The sequence below is a fragment of the Lutra lutra genome, chromosome 13 (assembly GCF_902655055.1).
Source record: "Lutra lutra chromosome 13, mLutLut1.2, whole genome shotgun sequence".
In the NCBI taxonomy this organism is placed as follows: Eukaryota; Metazoa; Chordata; class Mammalia; order Carnivora; family Mustelidae; genus Lutra; species Lutra lutra.
The window spans coordinates 63,428,272-63,434,271 of NC_062290.1; positions in this window are offsets into that span (position 1 = coordinate 63,428,272).

Sequence of the window (6,000 nt, forward strand, 5' to 3'; positions counted from 1 at the left end):
TGACTCTTAAAGGCCTCCTGGAAAGGTCTTCGCCCTCTGTCCATCTTTCCCTCCCCCCCTGCCAATCCTGGGCTGGGTTCCCGTGCTCTGAACTGATCTTGTGAGAGAAAGCACTGGAAATGGGACAGCTTCTACTCTGAACTTTCTATTTCTACCCTTTCTGAAAAGAAGGAAGAGGCCAAGAATCCACCTAGGTTGGTGGGGAAGAGGACAGGTTTATGGGTTGGCGGGTGAGCTGGATGGGATCAGTCTCAGAACAAAGAGAGCATCTGTGAGGCCGGCTTCCTGTGCAGCCTCGGCCACCACAGAACTGTCACATTTGTGTCTTCCTGATTTTCCTCACTCCTTCTGCCTGTCTGAACCCAGCTCACAACTACACCATCTGCTCACAACGGTGCTTAGGAGCATAGGGGCTTCTTGTGGAATGGATATTCTTTTTAAATTTTTATTTTTCGAATAGATAATGCCCTGAAAGAATCCGCAGACAGGACAGCCACTATGGAAAACAGCATGGAATTTCCTCAAAAAATTAGAACCAGAACAGCCATCTGATCCACCAATCCCACTTCTGGGTATATATCAGAAGGAAATGGGGGGCTCTGGGGGGGCTCATTCGGTTAAGCGTCTGCCTTTGGCTGGGGTCACGATCCCAGGGTCCTGGGATGGAGCCCCATGTCCGGCTCATTGCTCACCCAGGAGCTTGCTTCTCCCTCCTCTTGCTTGTGATCTCTCTCGCGCGCCTGCGCGCTCTCTCTCTCTCTCTCAAATAAATAAATAAACAAAACCTTTAAAAAAAACAAAAGAAGGAAATGAAAACAGCATCTCGAAGAGATATCTGAGCTCCCATATTCATTGCAGCATTATTTACAATAAGCAAGATGGGATACAACCCGAATGTCCTTCAACAGATGAATGGATAAAGATGTGAGATGTACCTGTGATGCGTGTATACGGTGTATAATTCAGCCGTGAGAAATGAGGAAATCCTGCCCTTCTCAACAAGTTGAATAAAATTTAAGGGCATTATGCTAAGTGATAATAAGCTAGACAGAGAAAGACAAATGCTACATGATATGTATCTCGTATGTTAATCATGTATATGTGGAATTTTAAAAAAGCCAAATTCACAGAAGCCAAGAATGGTAGTTGTGGGCGGGGAGGGAGGATGCGAAGATATTGGTCAAAGGAAGATATTGGTCTTACAACTTCCGGTTATAAGATTAACAAGTTTGGAGGCTCTGACTACAGCGTGGCGATTACAGCTAGTAATGCTGCATTGCCTACTTGAAAGTTGTTATGAGAGTAAGTCTTAAACTTTCTCATAGCAGAAAAGAAATGGTAATTATGTGAGGGGGCCAGAGGCGGGTACCAGCCATTGCTACGGTGGCAAGAAGCATTTTTGCCAACATTCTCTCGATGGATACCTGACTCTCAGGACAAACCCATGGAACGGGTCCACCGAGCTCTTCTCACCCGCGAGGAGCGCACCGTGAGCACACACACTTGCTCAAAAACCCAGGAGGACCCACTGGGGTTCTTCTCGGCCCTCGTGTCGGTCACCAAGGGGTTAAGTCTAGGAGGACCCTCCAAGGGACTCCCAAGCCCTTCATCACTGGGCCCAGTGCTCCAGGTGCAACACTTACCAGCAATTAACTTGCCTAAGAGGCAGCATTGCTGAAGGCCTGGCTTCCTAGGTCCTCCAAATTAACATTTAGCAAGCAAAGCGTGGTTAATTGGAAGGGCGGTAGAAAGACCACCCACCTCCCCAGCCTAACTTAATAACCTCGAAAGAAGCCATTCATTAACGGGACTCGCCACACCTTCAGCTCCGGTGGCAGCGGTGCGGGCGCGGAGGTACTGGGCTCGCCCGCGCACCCCCCTCGCCGGCACCGCAGGCTGTGACCCGCGCGCTCCCACGAAGCTTGCCGCTGCAGAGGGTCCGCGCTGGCCTGCGGCCTAAGGGATTCCTGCAAATGCTCTGCTTATTGTCTGGGTGGGGAAACTGAGGCTGAGAAGGCAGCGGGCGCTCCCTTCCACCACCACCCTCCAACCCTGCGGTTTTCGCTCCACCCGCCAGGTGCATCCGAGGTCTGAAGTGTGCCCAGCCGTGTCCTCTCGGCACCTGGGGGCTCGGCACTGTTCAGACCCATGCAGAGAGGGAGAAGCTTCTGTGGACGGCAGCGGCAGCTTCCCCACGCAGCCGGTTCTCGCTGCTTCTCCCCACGTGCGCATTTGGGTGGGATGGGACATGCCTCCCCCGGCCAGGCAATCTGGTGGTGGGGGTCCTGGCTGACCCTCCTCCGCCCAGTCCCCCACCATCAACTCCCAGGGCCCACCTGTCTGAATCTTCAACCTCGCTCCGCTCCCTCCGTCCCAGCTTTTCTAGCTTTTCTCCCGCTCACGCAGAGGATTCCATCCCAGGGGGCCTCCCCCCCCCCCCCCCCCCCCGCCCCATCCCCGGCCTGGCAGGCCTTTCCTGTCGTCCTGCCTCTTTAGGTCCCACAGCGACTGTTTACAAGTTCCTGCTTGGTCTTAATTCCCTACCACATCCCTCCATGTCCTTATCAGAGGGCCTCACCTCCCAACCCAAGAGGATAGACACAGGTAGGGTATCTGTTTAGCGACCCTTCCTCCCTGCTGGGGCTCAGCTGCCCTCCCCCCTTCACTAAAGGGCTGCCCTGTAGTTGTAGAGGTGTCCTGACCTCCCCCCCCCCCCCCCCCCCCCCCGCACGCCCAACCCGGTCTGCCTGCCCTCGGGGACCTCCTTCCTTTCTTCTCTGTCTCAACCCTCTCTCTGTGTGCTGGGTTCTTCCCCCACATTGCAATACTCCCTATGACCGGGTCCTAGTTCTAGAACAGCCCCCTCTCCCGAAGTGCCCTGCGGAGCCCGCCCCCTCTCTCCCGTCCTCCGCTGAGGAGCGATCTGCCTACCCTCAGTGCACAGTCTCAACTTCCGCGCACTCTCACTTGCGCCACAGAAACGCCTTCCCAAGTGCGAAATAACCTCCTTGTTCCTAAATTCAGAAGACACGTTTTAGGGTTGTTTTTTTTTTTTTTTTTAAAGAATAGGATCTTTCTATATAATCTTCTACTGTGGATCACTGCCTCCCTCCTTCCTGAAACTCACTCTCCTTTGGCTTTCACGAAACCTCTCTTCCCTTTACAAGCATCTCCTTCTGCCTGTCCCTTCTGGTCCCTTCTCTCCTCATCAGACATCCTCCTGGGAGCCCTGTCCACTCTGGTGGCTTCCATTACCAACTAAGTGATGGTGATGAGGAGGACGAGGACTCCTGAATCCTATGGTGTCCAGATCTGACCCCTGAGCATTGGGCTCGTCCAACCACCTAGGAGAGAAACTTCCTTGGGAGTCTTACGGTGTTATAAATAAGCTAATTGTCCTCCCCTTGTCTGCTTCTTCCTGGGGCTTCCTGTCTCCCTGAAAGGGTCACCAGGCATGTGGGAGTCACCCATCCCCCCATCTCTCATGTCCAATCAGCCAGCCAATTAATCATCGAGGCCTATACCTTTGATCTCCAAGGGTCCTCTGTATTCCTACTACTGTTATTTTAGCTGTGACAAATTCCGGCCTTGTCCCCCTACTGCCAGAATGATCTTACTAAACCTATAGTTTATCAAGTCTCACCCCTTAGTGGCTCAGCACTGTGCTCAGGTCAAAGCTCAGATTCTTCAGTACATCCTACAAGCCAGACTCCTCAAGACCCCTGAATGGTGTTTCACGTTAGAAGAATTCAGGGACTAGGACAAAAGTTCTCATTGCTGGTCCACTTCTCACGTTTTTAAGATCAAACAGCTCCTCATCAATGGTAGTTCTCAGAACTTTGGTATCTACTTCCTGATTTGGGTCTTGAAACACCTCCAGGAGGTAGGTGTTATTGTTCCCATTTTACAGATGAGAATAATTGAGTCTCACAGAGCTCGAGGTCACAAAATCAAGATGGGATTTGAACACCAGTCTGCAATTTCCTGTGCTCTTTCCATGCCCCCAGAGCAGGGGGCTTCCAGACATTCAGAGACCGCTCGGACCACGCCTAGATCTCAGAGACCTTCTCACATGGTAAACCTCTTTTCCCATGTGCCCCCATATCTGCAGCCTCAGCCCCACTCCCGCGCTCTGGGTCAGAGAGAACCCACTTGCACACCTAGTCTCAGATGGGCTAGGGATGACAGACGGGCAGAGGATCAATAGCCATCTGTCCAGGCTCCACTGACAAACTAATCTTTCCAGTAAACATTTCATTCGCTTCTCCAGGCTGCTTGCACCTGCTGACAGGAGAGGCAGGCTGGGAGGGGGGGGGCGTGCGGAGGGCCCTCTGCTTTATAATAGGGCAGATGTCAGCAGAGGTCTCCTGGCCCCTGAGATCCAGCTAAGCTCGGCTGGAATACCAGTGCCCCACACTGGTGGAATCCAAATCATCCCCCAGATTTTTAAAAATGCCCAGAGACTCCTGGTCTGTCTCCTGGGGCTTTTATGGCTTGCCATCTAAAAGAGACCTCCTCCCACCCTGCGCTGGGATGAAGCTCTTAGGACAATTTCTGTTCGCCCTTCGTCATACTCTCCCTGCCGCGGCTGCTGCAGCTCGTCGCCGCTCCTGGTAACTGTGGCTGTATGAAGGCGATGGTAGCCAGCATCTAGTCGGCCCCTGCTACCTGCCGGCCACCGCACTGACGTTCATGCCCATTACCGTTGGTAGACCCTGCAACAATCTCATGAGGTAGGTGCTGCTGTCCTTCCCCCTGCCGGGCAGGCAAGCAGACCGTCTCTGAGAGGTTTCATGGAGAAGTGGCGTCTAGATGCTGGGTTCGTCTGCCTCCAGAGCCCAGGCTCCTACCCCCCATATGGCTTTGGCTCCCCCACCAGCCCGGGAGCTCTAAGAGGCATGAACCAGGTCTCACTGTTTCACCACTATGTCCCCAGCACAATGATGTCTTAAAAATAATGCAAAGCGGGGGTGCCTGGGTGGCTCGGTGGGTTAAGCCTCTGGTCTTCAGCTCAGGTCATGATCTCAAGGTCCTGGGATCGAGCACTGCATCGGGCTCTGCTCAGTTTGGAGTCTGCTCTCCACACCCCCGCCTGCCTCTCTGCCTACTTGTGATCTCTGTCTGTCAAATAAATAAATAAGATATTTTAAAAAAATAATGCAAAGGTCTACTGTACGTGAGTTTGTCAGATTTCATGGCTCCTTATAGCCATTGGAGGTAAGAAGCTGGTTTTTATTTGTTTTTCTTTTATTGGGGGGAGTGAGGTTTGGTTTTGCCACGCAAATTCCATCTCCTCAACTGCTTTCGGGGAAAACTGTGTCCTGCGAAGGCACTGCGCTCGTTTGGGTGACTTCTCATTTGGCTTACCTGCTCCATTTCTTCAAACCCAACCATGTCCAGAAAATGACCTTTTGCTAACCAGTAGCCCCTACTTTCCCACTGCTATAAAGAAGGCACTCCAGTTCTGCATGTGGGGGTATCTCTCGTTTGCAGAGCTCTGTCTGGTGGCTTTCTCTCCATTTCCTCCTATGTTCTTCCTGTTCCTGTCCCAGGTTGGGACAGCCCTTGCAAATAATTTTGGTTCTGGAACTTTAAATGTCTCCAGGTTTAGTACAAATTGTTGCTTTGGGTAGTTTCCAGGAAGAGAAAAGGGAAATATTGCCATGTTCTGAGGTGACCGTATGAGGGTGAAGTGTGAACCCATCTCCGGGGGAATGCGGGCTCGCTGGTGCCAGATGTGTGTGGTCTTCCCACGGCTGGGACCGCCAGTGTCCCACACTAAAGTCCTCGGTCTCAAATGCTGCGTTGCAAGGTCCCCTTAGGCCGTGCTTTTGGAACTAAAAACAGGAAACACCGACAGGCTAAAAGAAACAACTGTAATAACCTACCGTGTTTCCACCTAGAGGAAACCCTTGTCAAGCGTGACACGGTGGCTTCGAGCATTCAGACAGCTTTCTGTACCCATACGTGCACAAAAAGGAGGATCCTACCAGGCATATG